The sequence below is a fragment of the Uloborus diversus genome, chromosome 10, assembly GCF_026930045.1.
Source record: "Uloborus diversus isolate 005 chromosome 10, Udiv.v.3.1, whole genome shotgun sequence".
Lineage (NCBI taxonomy): Eukaryota > Metazoa > Arthropoda > Arachnida > Araneae > Uloboridae > Uloborus > Uloborus diversus.
Genome location: NC_072740.1, coordinates 54,567,803 through 54,585,118, shown reverse-complemented (window position 1 = coordinate 54,585,118; position 17,316 = coordinate 54,567,803).

Below are 17,316 nucleotides of genomic sequence, written 5' to 3'. Positions count from 1 at the left end.
CATCAATAGGTGGTCGGACAAAATTTAAATAAATTTTCGTAGACAGTTGAAATTAACAATAGCATAAAACTTCAAAACAACATGCAGAACCAACAAAACTTCAGTAAGCTAAAGTACGAAAACAATATATTTTCAAAAGCACGATTCATATTTTTTTTCATATTACCATCAAAAGCAATTAATATTTTACTCAAAATGACAATGCGCGTTTTATTGGAAAAAATGCTAGTACCTTGAAAATGGAGCATAAAGTAAAAGATAAAATACGTTCATCAATTTCAAAAATATACACTGGCTTCAGTTGCCCACCGTCTTAAGAGCTAAGCAATTCTTCTTCCTATTGGTCAACATTCAAAGCAAAATCAGTTGAGTAACTGTTTTGTTCTTACACTGAAAGGGGGTGGGGTATATTGAGTTAAGTAAAAGAAAACACATTCCACATGCTGTGTGATAGACAACAGTTTAGCAGAAAGTTGCGCATTGTGTTGCAGGAAATGTTGCTTTAATTCATGTCGTTTGATACGGACAGTATAGCTAACAAGTGAAGAGAACAAAGGCCAAAGGTAAGCTGTTTTAGGTTGATTTTTGTTGCTAATGAGTACAATTTGTGTTGTTTAAGGAAAAGTGGTGTTTGTCCTTGTGAATGATTTTACTATGTCTTAATTTTGTAAATTGCAAATTTTTCCTTAGGAGAAAAAAATACAAGTGTTCAGCTACTATTAGTCATTAAATATTACATTTCAAAAAGTGCTTTGCTTCGTTTTTGAACTAAAAGATATAATTAAATGTGATACCGCTTACCAAACAAATACGCGCTTTAAAAGATGGTAATACATCACTTTTACTGTGAATGATACATTTAATGTTAGAATAGTTATTTACTTGGACGTAACAAATAGCTCCTTTCAAACTGTTGAAGTTGTTACATTCTTAAGTCTGATTTTGAATTCATATTGCCTTATGTTTTACCTGTAGAATCAGTTCGTTGATTTAGCATTCAGCTCAAGTATTTGAACTCTTAACTTGTGAGGTGAATTTTTTTTTTTTTTTTTTTTTGTAACACAAGTTGTGTGGTGGGGGTTTGTAAATCCAACGTTATATTACTTGTGCGCACCACAAAATTTAGAAAATTAACGTAAGAACTTTTCAAATGATTTTTGCATTATTTATTTACATAAATGCATTTAAAACTACCGTAAGTGGCATATAAAGCCATGTATATTTTCATTGTAAAACGTTTGTATGAAAAAGTCTAATTCTGGGTGAAAAACACCCCATCTGACCATTTAAAGGTTAACTGATGAGTTATTGTGTTTTACACACCATTAGAATTTACTTCTTACGTTCAAACGCTTTTTGGTGGTTGCGTAATTATATAGCTTTATATGTATGGGTGAGTATACCGCAAATGAATTTTTTGCGTTCCCAAAGAAACATATTCTGTTTAGTTTAACATTCATTATTTCACTAGCTATCGTTATTTTTGTGTTTGCAAAGATGAAAGCCAGATGATGTTTGACCTTTTTAGAGTTTATGGCACCAGGGGAAAATATGCATTCAGAGGACTACACTATTGGCTTTAAAACTGCCAGAGGGGGGAGTGACGCCAGATAAGTGACTAATTCACACATAACCTATAAAAACATCATGCGTTCTTTTTATAGCTTGACCACGAAAAGAAGGCGGATGACCTTGAAGCAAAAACATCGTATCTATCATTTGTAATAGGTTGTTTGTTATTATTTTGGAATAAATAGGATTAGCCAGACCATGCCTCCTACTATTCGTTGCTTTCTGGCAGATTATACCTATTACAAATGATACAAATGATGTTTCCCTTCAAGGTCATCCGCCTTCTTTTCGTGGATAAGCCTTACTAGAACTTAAACGTAATCTGAGATGTCTACACACATCACACAGTAAACATTGCTTTGTACAAACGTAAATTTAGGTAACGATGAAATTTAAAAATACATACCCAGGAGAAATACTGAAATGACTGGCACAAGCACGCTTTGTCGCAGTGCAAAGAGTTTATGCAATATTATTTGAATTTTGCTCAATTCCATTAGCTTTAGTCTGTATTACGCTGGTTATTTGCAGTCATGTTTTTTTTTTTTTTTTTTATAAAATATGCTTTGATGTTTATTTAGGTGTATGTTTATGGTAAAAATCATTGTTCCAGGTTATTTACAAAAAAACGTTGAACGTGTTTGTATGAAAAGTAGAAAAATGCCAAGCCAGGGGAAGAATACATTTATAACTATTTTCAGCTATTAATGCTAAAATGAAACTGTTACTGAAAAATATCTGCGTGGGCCAAATAAATCACAATATTCTTTATTAATTAAGCATACGATAACAATAATGCAATTAGTTTTACCTAAACATTTTCTATGAGCCACAGGAGTTCAAATAGAACAGGTTCCAATTCACCTGTTCGCCACTTCCGATACTGCTTTCGTTGTATTTATATGAATAAAAATTTAAAAAAACGTAGAAAAAGTTCTTACTTCTATTTGAAATTTTGTGATGTGCAAAAGAAACAATGTTAGGATACCCCGTCTCACCACTTAAGGGAGAAGCAGCATAGTTGGAGAATTTTTACTTCTTTTGTCATAATTTCTTTTATTTTATTTCTAAGGAAAACTCCATTGCAGAACATGATTATGGAACTTATAAGCTCTCGCTATACTTTTTTTTGCCTCGTTATATAACTTAAAAAAAAAAAAAAAAAGAATTTCGATTGAATTCATTGGTCAGGTGGGATGTCTTAAACTTGAATTGGACTACTGAATGTTTTGTAATGTTTACATATACGACTTTCTGTGTATATGTATGTCATTTACGGGACTGTTTCAGTTGCATTTGTAAAAATGTGTAGAACCAAAATCATTGGAAATTTACCTACGTTAATTGCTAAATTTTCAGGAGTGCGCAAGAAATATAATGTTAAGGTTACATACACCCTACCTAACCACTTACGTTACGAGAAGAAAAAAAAATCATCTCACCAGTTAAGGGGTTAATCGAACTTTCATGAGTAGTAAATTAACTGTTCTTAACAGAGAAAACTAATTCATCAAATGAGTTTCAATAGTAGTTACGAATTTGACATCCAAAACATAATAAAGTGTTTTATTTCTGAAAGTACAGGCATAATTGGAAAGCATGTGTTAGGGGTTGTCCGCAAATAACGTCAAGCTTTGAACGGCGGGGGGGGGGGGGAATCGTGAAGGTATGACAGCTTGTGACTAAAAAACAGTAGAGGTAAGGGGTCATTCAGTAATTACGTAAGGGTCTCGAGGGGGAGGGGGGTGGAAAAATCTCGACATACCCTAACGTTGTGGGGGGGGGGGATCAAATTCATTCTTATGTAATATTTTTCAAGTCGATATTTTACATTTCAGAAATCGCGCGGTCAAGTGGTTTGGCAGGGATCTATTTCATTTGCGTCTGGAAAGGAAAAACATATTAGGATGTGCTTTTTTTTTTTTCGAAGAACGAATAGCGTAAAATATAATGAAAGAATCGCACTATGTATGGCATGTTTTATTTTTAATTAATACCCCATCATGTACAAAAAAAAAAATGTCGAATAAAATTTCAGTCTAGATTCCAACATTTTAGTAAAATTTTTTTGCCCAAAGAGGTTTAATTTAATAATAGGGAATTGAATAACGATTCCCGTGCTGTGAGATTTGTTATTTTATTATTTTGAAAAACGAAATGGAATCTTACGTAATAATAGGGGGGTGGGTGGAGAGGTTTGAAAAATCTTACGTACACGAGGGGGGGGGGAATTGCCAAAATCATCCTTACGTAATTAATGAATGGCCCCTAACCAGAAGTGTGTTTTCACGCATTTTTTCATATGTTTTTGCAATGTATCGTGCCAAGAGAGAAGAGGGGTTGAGTTGAAGTGTGACACTTTGTGACAAAGAAGGTAGAGGGAGTCAAATATGATGAAAAAAAAGTGTGACACCATTTATGGACTGCCCCTTACCTGCATTTAGATGACAAACATTTTGTTAGTCATAATTACGCATTGTTAAGTGTTATTAACTAAGGATACCAGTTTTTATTTCCGTGTTATTACACTATAGGGTGAATTTGAAAAAGTATGCCAAACTTTAAGAGATGTTGGAGCATACATAGACGATTCAGAACTACAAAGCATTACAGGGTCAGAAATACTTTCATCGTGCGGTAGAGGGGGTTCTACAAGAATTCGGAAGAACAAAAGTTTTCTTTTTCGGTACCGAGTGCAAAAAATCAGCTTGTTTTAGCACATTCATGGTCTTTCTGTTGAACACTACTTCTGTTAAAAGCATATCTCTTGAATGTCATAAAACAAACTGAATTTTGGGGACTTCTTTTTATCGTCCCAAGCTCGAGATCTTTTCTACACTGAAAAATTGGTTTCTTTCCTTTCCAAAACAAGTATATGCAACAATTTTCCCCTTTTTGCTTCAATAACGTAGATTTTATCACCTAAAAATATCTCTTTCATTTCTTGCACTTCTGTAAGCAAGAACATTTTTGTACTATCGAACTCTCATAGAACGCCCTTTATCGCCTAAAGAATGCATTTCCGACAATGCAATTCCATATGAGGCAGTGAGAAGCAAAGGAATGTAAGTGGACATTTTCAAATTTTGAGTAAAATGCGTTTAAAGATAACATCCTAGGTAAACTTTCATTGAATATTTTTTCTAAATCATGCTGTATAGCAGCAACTACCAGGGCTACTAGTTTCATCTCTTGCCCCAAGACAGAGGAGAGGTTCACCTACCATGTGTACTGGTATCCCCAAATTTTAATTTTGCCACTTACATCCCTTTGCTTTTCGCTGCCTCATATGATTCCTAATAACCTAGTTGCACTCTATCACAACGTGAAGTATATGACCCAACTTTTCAGTGTCACATAAGTTTAAACATAAGTTTGTTTAATTCTTAGCAGTTATTTACTTTCTTAGGAATGATTAGGTAATGCAATAACTCTTTTCAAGAGCTTTAAATTAATTCTCGCATTTTACTAGAAGAAATAAAAACACCATTCCACATTTCCGAGATATTATCCTTAAATTTCCTTGTTAATCTTCTCGGTCATTTGCAATTAATTCTTAGATTACACATCTATACCTGAGAAATGTAGAGAGAAAATGAATAACTTCTCCAAATCATTAGAATTATTTAGCTTTCTCTGCACGATTTGGCTTGAGAGTTTCTTAATGGCGACCGGGTTTAGAACAGAGTAGAACAACTCTAGCGTAGATTTATAGAAAATCCAATTTAAAGAAAACTACCGCAAAATAGAAATTAAAAGTGGAAGAAAATGAAAATTAAATGGAAGCATCATGTTTTACTTTAAACTATTTTTAACTTAGAATTGGGCTGTAGTTGTTAATAAGCACTTATGAACAGCATACTTATCGCTGATTACAAGGTTTGAAAGAAGTTTTTCTGCTCTAGAAGACATGCTCTAGCTTAGTAATTGAAGCAAGCGAATTTCTCTCATGCTGCTTTTCCGGTGAATTAGATGGCAAAAAAATAAACAAAGAAAGAAAAAAAGAAAAAAAAAAGAAGAGAAAGAGGGAAATTTCGATTAAATGAATACATATTAGCGATGATTTTCTACAAGGTAAAGCAGAAATGTTTTACCAAAACTGAAGTTGCCAGTAGGGTGATACTATTCAAATTTTAGTTTCAACTTATTAACTTTAGGCTAGAATTTATAATAGGATATGTGTGGCAAAGTGAAACAGTTAAGATAACTTACCTTTTTCAAAATGGACAAATTGGAAATTTGTATTGAAAATTAAAGTACTTAAGTAAAGCATAGTGGGTTTTATAATGAATTTTGCATTGAAACATAATTTTTCATTTTTGGCGTCAAAAATGTTTCCTATAAAAAAAAGGGGGGGGGGGGAGTTCAGTTTTTTTTCATGTGGCAAAGGGGAGTTAATATATTTTCTAGTGAAATATTTCCTATTTGATTATTAAAAATACTCTTGATGAATTAAATGAATAAATAAAAGAATAAATGAATGAATAAATGAAATGATAATGAAACACACAGAACAAAGAAATAAATTAATTAATTAATCTATGAAAGAAAATAAATGAGTGAATAAAATAGTGAAGAAGTGAGAAAATTTTTGATTGAATGAATATATAAGATAAGTGAATTATGCAATGAAGGAATGTAAGTAAATTAATAACTAAATGTGTCAGGGAAAAGTCACCACCAGGGGGAATTTCGGCGCTGCAAAAATGTATTACTTGCGAATACTGAAAAATTAAATGCCCAAAAAATGTAGCACCCATCAAGTTTTTTACTACAAATGTTTGTTGTTTACAAATGAGGTTCAATAAAACCAACAAAAAAATTCAATTTGTAACAAGAGAAGAATTATACCAAAAGTCGTCAGGAAGAAATTTTGTCGCGGGAGCAAGGATTTCTTTCTTGAATAATATTCATGCAAGAGGTGCACCACCTCACGTTGGGCTTTAGGTACTGAGTGTATGGCGGTAGCATTTTATCGATGGCAGTTTTATTAGTCATGCATTTCCTATGGTATGGCCACCGTGGTCGCCCAATCTTTCACCTTGTGACGTTTCGCCGTGGGGATTTATTTCTGAACGGTGTTGTGTATCTACGACATGTTCTCGATATCTCGATTTTGAAAACTCGAATAACATTACAGGTAGGAGAAATTATTCCCCCCCCCCCCCCCCCTCTGATGTGTGGAAAATATTGTGCATCATATGGCAGTTCATAGAAAGAACCACGATGTTGGTCATATTGAACCTCATTTGTTAGTAAAAATCATATTTTGAGAATAAAATTGATGCATATTTTGTCAGGTAGCATTTAATCTTTCAGTATTCACAGGAAGACACATTTTCAACGCCAAAATTTCTCCTGGTGACGATTTTTGGTACTTTTTTTTTTTTTTTCCGAAATCGGAATCCCATGGTCTGCTGCGTACGCCCATGAAATTTGGCAATGTTTCTTCCGAGAGCTCTTAACTCCTCACGTTATTTTATAACCACTCGGTATTAAAACATTAGTACTACCGTAGGCACGTAAAAGGCAGTATCTGCAGAAATGAGTTTTCGAATTTTTTGAAGAAACGCGCTTTGGATTCAATACTAACAATAGGAAAATGTTGGAAAAAGACGTTTTTTTCGCCCTTTTTTTTCCAACGGAAATCAAACAAGCAGGCCTGTACAATAAAGCTAATGTACTATATATGACAAAAATGCGAAATAAAAAAAAGGAAAATTAATTTGAATTCTAAAATTTTGAATTCAAATTATGTTTTTCGCAATCACGAGTTGTGACAGGACCCTACTCATTGGAGACATTGTTTCTAGAAACGGCTCCTATCCCTCCTCTTGGGCGGTTATGTGTGTATAGTTGTGTATTTGTAGGCTTGTGCCTGTGCGCGTAGACATGTGAGTATGCACGTTGGCGTGTGTGTATGGGTGTGAAGGCGCGTATGTGTGTGTGAGTGTATGAGCGTGCGTGTGTGTAGGACATGGACGCCACCGACCAGGAGAAGCGGCTACCGGGGGACAGTGCTCAGGACCAGAGGAGCCGCGGCTGCAGAGGATGGTGGGGTTGAAAAACGAACCACAACATCAAGGACGGTTAAATGAAAACAATAAGCAATCGTGATTGATCAAAAATGTGCAGATAGCCATTTAAATGCCCACGTCAGATTAGGTCTCAATTCATATTTAAAATGTTAATCACTAAGATTTTATCATTTTATTATCCCAAAAATAATATTTGACTTACAACAAAATATTACAATATGAGTATCAACTTTTGAAAATTGTTTGTCTTATCATATGCTTTGATCTTCAGAGGTAACTTTTACGTGGCAGGAATAGACTACATGTATTTTTACATAGTTAAAGTATTACGAGAGAAAGCAGAATAAATTTTCTCCATTTTTATTTGCACCGCTATTTTACTTTTAAAATTAAAGTCGTTAATCCAATCATTTTATAGCGAAACTTGAATTCGTCGTAGGATGAGTCACTGGTTCATCGAACTCGTCGAATCGACAGGGAATACAACCCTTGCCCGAATTTATTGCATTCCTGTAATACAAAATGTACGACCCACAATTTTTTTTTCTCAATTTCCTTTTCGTTTCTATCGAGTAGTACGTCACCTAAGGGGCCAGTGCCTTTTGATTTTGAAAAATAAAATGGATCTCTGTCCGCAATTGCGCAGCGTTTACCTTCGAGGAAAGGGGGGGGGGGGGCACAACACTCCTTACATATACAATAAAGTGCCGTACTAGGATTGGCAATAATGTTTAATTCTAGGCCTCCGGGGGAGATGACGCCACTATCAGCGCAAATGTGCGTTCGTATTTTCTGTTTTGAACATATGTAATGAGTACATAGCCTTTCTTTTCAATAAAAATTTGAAATAACGAACCTGCCTTTAAGATAATTCAGGCTATTATTTTGTATAGCACACTACAAGAAATCTGTTTGACAAACTTAATGTAAATATTTCAGTTCTTTATGTTTGCATGCAGAAGCATTAATGGAAATGCAAAATAATCTTTTTATATTCGCGACCTTTCGTTACATTTTAAATGCCATTTAGTTCAGTTCTTCGCTGTTTTCCTTTCAAATGAGACAGTATTTCTTTTCAGTGGTTGCGTAAACACGCAAAAAGTTCGTATTTTGATCACGTTTTTAAATTAGTTTAAAAAAAATGAATACAATTAAATTTACTTTGGCAAGCACAAATGTTTTAATTTGAAACCAGATTTTTAAAATCTTTTGTGGCAAGAATGTGTTATTACGTTGTTTTATTTTTCAATTAAGCTGTGCAAGCAAAATTGGACGTGAAAAAAGTGCCAAGGCGGAAGGCAAAAAATTAAGTCTTCTCTTAATAAAATATTTTCCTTTTCGAACCATATTTAATTAAATCCTCATTTTTCCCATTTTTTTTCAATCGATCCGCTTGAAGTATTTGAATCTTTTTTTAAATTTACTTTCTTCACATTTTGATTAATTCATTCTTGCATTTCATGTTATACGTATGTAATTCTATTAGATTTGTCTGATTTCCTTAGAAAGGGAGGGATAAAAAGGTTTTATTTTTACTACATCGATTGACTGAAACTACTTTACTAAAATTTGGGTTTGGTATTTGTCTTCAGCATTTGTGCCTTTTACGGAGAAGAGGGGGGGATCAAATTTCTTCTTTTAACGTTTTAGAGCGACTGAACCTCGCTAAAAAATTAACTTAATAAATATTCCCAAAGGATTGCTTAGTTAAGTAAAATAAGAAGCTTTTTTCAACAAAATAATTAAAATATATGATTACCAATTCTTTCTTAATTAAAAAATATAAACTGCTAAATATTCAATTTGTAACAGGAGCGTGAATAGGATTACTTTTAGCAAACCATATGGACGGAGGTAGCATAAGTTACCTCCTCCGGGAAACAATTGGAAAAGAAATCTAAGTAATTTCTATTCGTAAAGCACTATAAAACTTGCAGCATTTTTTTAATTTTTCATAAGAAATTTTTTAATCAACACTTACGAAGGAATAAAAAGTAATATGTTAAAAAAAATAACAACCCATCATTTTGAGTACTATGCGGGAGACCTGAAGTCGTCCTTCGTCATTAGTTAGTTTTTTAGCTTGATTTTTTTTTAAATTTCTTAATGTAGAAAAAAAAAATATTTTTTCAACATAACTATAAATTTTACGCCTTGTGCGGGATACCTAAATATATTATTAATACGGATAATTATTTTTTGTGGCTTTTGTGGGTTTAGGGGAAACTTACTATCAACATAAATTTTGAATTTCTAAAACTTTTTTTTCGATACACCCTAATGTATTTGCATATAATCTGGGGGTTAGTCATGACAAACAGACAGTTGTTATAATTGTGGTGGAAGAAAAAATCCGCCGATGTATATGTTTTTCAACTCCTGTGATCTATACATATGCAAAAAAAAGGAGTTTGTATATTTGTTTATGGCGTCTCGGGGAAACGGCAAGACTTAGAAATAAAGAGTAAAAGTTTAAAATGCCCCATTACAAAAAGAGGAAAAAAAGTCAATACTCAAAACACGAAAGAGCTGTTATAAAATTACTTCGATTCCCCACTCCACATAAACTTTTGAAAGTTTCTCTATATTCTACTTTTATATTTATTTCATCCGAAACCTTTTAAAGTTTTTAAGGAATAAGGTTTCGGGGGATATTTATGAAAAAAAGGAGGAAAAATATAGTCTATGTGTGGCATCAAACGGCACCAAGACCAAGATTTGTCGTCTTTCAAAAATAATTTTGTTGATGAGACTTTTTCAGTTTATTTTTTCTCGTGCACGTCATAACTCACTAAGCTTTTAGTCTGGTAAGACATTTTTTCTGATTGAATCTGTTTGTAGAAAGGATTGTCAATTTTTATTTTTTTATTGATTTCCCAAAATGATATGTCAAGTGAGAGGTTATTTTCAACGCTCTGCCACTGAAACTCATTAATTATCATCGACGTTTTGGTGGAAATTTCATTAGTTGTTTTTTCATTCTAATACTAGCGACAATTTTTATAGGAAAGTTATATATTTTTCAAACAACTCTTATCAGTTTCATTTTTCATTCTTACTTACGTTGCGATGATGTACAATTAAGTGATTGCAATACCGGTGTACCAAATACCGGTATTTTGAGCAATATTCCAATTTCGTAATACCGGTATTTGCTGAAGAAAAATACTGGTATTTTCGGTATTAGTTAAAAATAATAAATAGCTTCAATTAAAATATTTTCAACTTAACTTATTAAATATCTACTTATATTTTAAATGTACATTTCTTTTTCCATAATACAGAACCAAAATCAATCTATTGATGTAAAATCTAATAGAATTATCATTGGACAAAAGTAGCGGAAAGATTGCAAAATGATATTGTCATTACTAGATGGTGAGATGAATCACATTTTCATGCGCTTTTGTGCACCATGTTTTTATTTTTTCCATTTCCCTCATCACTCACTTTCCCTTTTGTGAAAGTTAATTTCGAGTGTAATTTTGAACGCATTTGTTCTATGAACAGTTTATTTCAACCATCAGTTGCAGTAATACTTTCTAATTGTTTTGAAATATTTGTCTCAACTGTACTAAATTTTGACAAAAACTTTTTCTTGTTAGCATAACAAATGGTAATTTGTTGTCACCGGTATTGGTTTGCTGTCCTGTCTCGCTATTTGGCTTTATACTCGGCAAGATAATATTTAGAAATTATGTAGTGCCTTGAAAACTTGCATACAGGTAAAGCATAATCAATTGAAACATATTTTCAGATATTTACATAATTATAATTGTAAAAAATTTTGAAAAGAAAGCGAAAAAGAGAAACTAACAAGATCATATGTAGTCAAATTTATCATAAATTTCAAACCAATCGGCTAATAAAAAGCAAACGCAAACCTCCTATGCTCCAGAAAAAATGATGTTAATGTTGGAAAAGTTTCGCCTCTCGGAAAAAAAATTACAACTAGCTTAAAAAAAAAAAAAAACTCATATGAATAATAGCCAATGATCGAGTAACCCGCGAGTTTCAACAATGAAAATCGCGCCACGGCATGACAATTTGATAATATGTTTTGGTAATGTTTAACATGCAGGGAAAGGTTTTATTGTGACACTAGCCGCCTTCGGCGACCAGCTGATCCGCCTTTTTACGCCAGGGTTGCCGCCTTCGGCGGTAACTTAGACAATTTAGCGACGGTATTAATCAATGTTTTTCTCTATATATCAATATTATCATCTGCCTTTTTACGCCAATGTTGCCGTCTTCCGCGGCTGCTTAAATAAGTTTCGTGGCGGTATCAATCAATATCTATATCATTATTAATTTAAATAAAATATTTTCTAGATCTATCTCCAGTTCCATCGTTTGGAATATTTTTAAAGGAGGGGGAGGGGAGACACAAACGGCTTGCTTTTCATGCAAATGTTGTCGAAAAATAACAAAAAACACTTCTACTTTTACTTGAAAGCATTGTTTTTTCAAAGTCATGGTGTGGGGGGGGGGGCACTGACACCCCGTTGAAGTTCCTTAAATGACGGGCATGTCTCTTTCTTACTGTCCATCTACTATATCGACTTCTGCATTTGTCTATCTATCTATCTATACGATCTATGCGTATCTACCTCTGACAGTAATTAACAATCTTTTTTTATTTATATACAAGCAGCCGCCTACGGCGGCTGTGTTTGGCTTACTTGTCATTCACCATTTTACGAGAAGAAGTTGTAAAATAACAAAAATCGCGTCCATTTTTATGTGAAAGCATTATGTTTTCAAATCGTAGCGGCGCCCCCCCCCCCCAACCCCCGTTGTTGTTCCTTAAATAACGGGTCTGTCTATCTCTCACTGTACATCGACCTGTAGATTTATCTTTCTCTAGATCCATGTAAATTAACCTCTGATAGTAATTAACAATCGTTTTTTCAAAGAAAAAAAATATTAATTCGAAAAAAAAAATTTTTTTGTACGCTTAATGTATATCTATCTACCTATTCGATCTATCTCTAAATTTTCTCATCTATCTCTATTTATTTTGATCTAACCTCCAATATTATTCTCTAACAAAAAAGAAAATCATGCAAAAAAAGCGTGCTTACTTATTTATTCAAATTGGTGTCTCTGTGGACCCGGAGTTTGCCAAAGTATAAAAATCATTGTTTTTATTGAAATTCAAAAAAAAAAAAAAGTGACTGGGACCAAAACGATCCGATATGGTCCGTCTGATTGACCGAAATCGAATGTTTAACAAAACATCCGGGGGGGGGGGGGGACAAATGAAATACCTGGAAAGAAAAAAAAGCGAATGAATCCTTCGAAAGGAAGAAAAGAAAGTTCAGCTAGATCACGTAAGTGCGTTACGTCATATTTGAAGCGGTTAGCGGATCTTCGGTGAAGCGATAGCTCATATCTTCATTCTACCTTTAAAAAATTGTTAAAAAAAAACTTTTGAATATTTTTGAAAACTTTTTTTTTTCTGTAGAGGACGAAATGTTCTGGCTACTACATAGTAAAATTGTAGAAAAGAGGTTATTATATTTTTCTCGGGATGCGTTTAGAAAAAAATTAAAACCCAGAAAAAAATGCAAAATAAAGGTTTTTTTAAAAATTCATAAAAAATACAAAAATTGCTCTACCTTCAAAATTTTTTTTGTTCATCATATTTAAAATTAAATTTCCGACACTATAGTACCAAAAATATTTGTCTGGCGCGATTGGTTCGGTGTCTGTGAGGTTAAAAGTACTGAAAAGTGCTAAAAATCACATAAAACATTAAATAACTTTTTTTCTAATTAAAATATCAAAAATCGAAGCCCGAGGTGCACAACTTCAGCAAAAACTACACCTGTATACCTAATTTCATCTTTCTAGGCCTTACCGTTTTCCCGGGATGCGCGCCACACACACACACACACACACAAACATCTTATTTTATTATATGTATAGAAGGCTGAACTCGATCCGGTAACTTAACTGTTTTACTGGTAAGAGTGTGTCATTTCAGGGGAATGAACAAACGAAAAAATGGTCCACAATGAACGCTACCTACTGAAGTTTAGGGTTAATCCGCTGGAGTTAGGGTTACCATTTCAACAATCAAAACGTCACCAAACAGGCAATTGCTTCGTTCAAATGTAGAAGAGTAGAAGCAATTTTCACCCGTCATACCTTAACGGGCGACTTTCTAGTTATAATAACAATATATACAATACAAAAGAAACACACACAAAAGGATTTATCCAAAAATAACGCGCAAGAAACCGAATTATTTGAAGATGAGAGACTTCCATACAATAAGAAGAGTTGTATCGCGCATTGTTAACAGTACCCCCGACTAGCGTGAAATCAGAAAGAGTATTTTCAACTGTAGAAAAGTAGCGCGCAAAAATAACGCGCAAGAAACCGAATTATTTGAAGATGAGAGACTTCCATACAATAAGAAGAGTTGTATCGCGCATTGTTAACAGTACCCCCGACTAGCGTGAAATCAGAAAGAGTATTTTCAACTGTAGAAAAGTTGAGCACTAAAATGAGTTCCAGGCTTGGAGGCAATTTGACAGATGCAATATGTTTTTTACTATTGATTTTTTTATTATGACATATATTCCTTCATTTTATACGCATTTGTTCACAATACGATTTCATAAGTAATACAATTTTTGCACAAAATTATGAAATGTAGCAACGAAACGATATGTTTTCAAGCATTTTTTGAAGAAATTTCAAATACCGGTATTAATACCAGTATTCCGGTATTGAATTTTTGGTCCGGTATAGGAATCCCTATGTACAATAAATAGTAGCATTTATCGTAGAAATGGATTTCGTCTACATATTTGATAGGGTCTGGTGGGGGAAAGTGGTCAATGGGGTAAAGTGGTCATACGTCAAATAAATGGCTATAGCTTGGAAATAAATGTTCGAATGAATGTAAAAATTTTACTTTAGAGTAAGGCAGTTAGAAACTACATTTTGAATACGAAATTTTGCAACTGGCAAAATTTAATTCGGTAAAAAAAAATATTTTGCGTGAATATGAAAAATTTTAAAATCTAAACACCTATTTTAACATTCTTGGGAAATTTTGTTTGTTAGAATTTGGAACAGATTGACTATACAGGAAGCTTCCTACATGTCTCAAGAACTCTTAATCATTAGCAGTTAGCTGAATCTATTTTAGATAATTTTTTAGAACAATTTAAGTAAGATGGGGTAAAGTGGTCATAATATTAGGCTTAACTAATATTGTTCTTCTAATGTCACTTAATCTTTAGGTATAAGGAAGATACATATTAATTTTGCTTAATATGTATTTTTTTACAGTAAACGGGGTTAAATATACGAGTATATGCGTGTATATACGCATATATACTCGTGTAGACATGTACATAGACGTATTCACATAAATGCGCCAATAAATACGTATTTGGGTATCTGTAAGTATTTTTAATCCATACAGCTATACATTCTACTATACACGTATATGCTCGCTTATACTCGTATATATAAGAACACTTATATACTCAGGTAGACACGCATATACGCGTACGTACTCGAGTAGACACATACATACAAGCATGTGATATAAAGATATACAGGGTGAGTTTATATTCTTGAGCAAATTATTAAAAGGTGTTAGAGGAGAGAATAAAAAGCAAGAATCAATAAGGAAATATGGTCACAAACACAATGCTGACGCGCTACATGCACGCAAAGTGAGAAATTGATGGATGCAAAAAAAGTCACAAATATATATATATATATATAATACAATTTTACACAACATTTTATTACTGAAGAAAGTTTTAAAGCGATTGATGAAATTTGCGGCCTTCGGCTGTAATACAAGCGTCGCATTCACAGATCCCTCTCTGTTGCAATAACGAGACTTTTGAAAAACTTTCATCAGCCGCTGCGCCTTTGTTGCGATACGTGTATTAAAGCTACTACAGACCGTAACTTTCAACAACTGCTCTAAATATTTCTTAAAAACTAAAATGTTAGGTGAAATCATCTTTGTGCAACAAATTTGTGCCCTGCTTTGCATCCATCAGTTTCTGGCTTCGTGTGCATGTAGCGCGTCAGTGATTATAACGTCCTAATGATTCTTTGCTTCTTATCCTCCCCTCTCACACCCCTTTGATTTTGCCGAAGAGCTTAGATTCACTCTGTAGGCCAACATGTATATAAGCGTATATTCTCGTGTATACATACATGTACTGCTGTATACACATAAATGTACGTCTATACGTCTATACAGGTATATAATCGTGTTTACACGTATACGAGCGTATGTACTCGTGCTTCCATATTATATATACGTGAGTAGACACGTACAAAGACGCACTGGATGTATCCACGAATTAACTCGTGTATACTCGTATATGTACGTATGTTCACTTATATATGCGTATATACGTTTACTATACACATATATACTCAAGTATGCACGTATTTTCTCGAGATACAAGTGCATACGCGCATATGATGTTCGTTTATACGCGTATATACTCGTATATACATATGACACGTACATATACGTAACACGTATATACATGTGACACGTATGTATTCATGTAGACACGTATACACTCCTGTAGGTAATCACGTATACATGCTTATATACTCGTATATACACGTATATACTTGAGTAGGCACGTGCATGCATGTATCCGATGTATACATGTATCTACTCCTATAGGAATGTGTTTACTCGTGTATAACACGACACGTATATATTCGTGTATACACGCATGTACTCGTGAATATACTTGTAACTATAAAAACAACTGAAATATACAAGTATTAGGGTTCTTTATAATGGTTTTGCATCTATTTTTAACTATGACCACTTTACCCCATGCTATGACCACTTTCCCCCACCCCATGGGGGTAAATTGGTCATAAAAACATAGGAAAAAGAAAGTTCTATATAACTACTAAAATCAATACTTTTCTTCCTAAAATTCAATGTACCGTGTTCTTTAATAATGCAATGTAAAATAACAACAAAAAAGTTGAAGTGTTTAAAGAATTTGTTGCATTTATTATCCACCTAAGTTGGAAACCTACGATTTTATGACCACTTTACCCCACCAGACCTTATAAATATTATTGAGTGGCCAGCAGAGTGCATCGCGCTGAAAAAAATACTAGCTATTATGTAAATGCATCAAATAATGGGGTACCTTCCGCTTTTGACACCTACAAGAAACAAGGTTAGGAATGGAACTATAATACTGAGCGTAGAATAAAATTCTGGATTCCTGGATTAGGTTGAGTTGAGTTAAAAAAATTAAACCAATATTTTTAGCAATAAATTTTACTTTTTGTCAAAACCGGGGATTGTTTTGCTAACACATGATGGTCCATAATACAGGGTACCTTAAAAATAAGTCTAGAAAACAACTATATTTGCATTTCAGAGATTTGTATTTGGATTTAAAAAAAAAAAGATTTTTTTGGAGTACACTAGCTTGTGATGAAATTGCGGCCAATAGTTTTAGCAATAAACTTTACTTTCTGCCAAAACCGGGGATTGTTTTGCTAACACAAGATGGCTCATATTACAGGGTACCTCAAAAATATGCCTAGCAAACAACTACAGTATAACTTCGATTTAACGATACCCGATTTAACGATTTCCTCAATTTAATGATACCTTTCACTGATCCGGATTTAACTGCATTGAATGTATAACTCTCTAACTCTCCTCGATTTA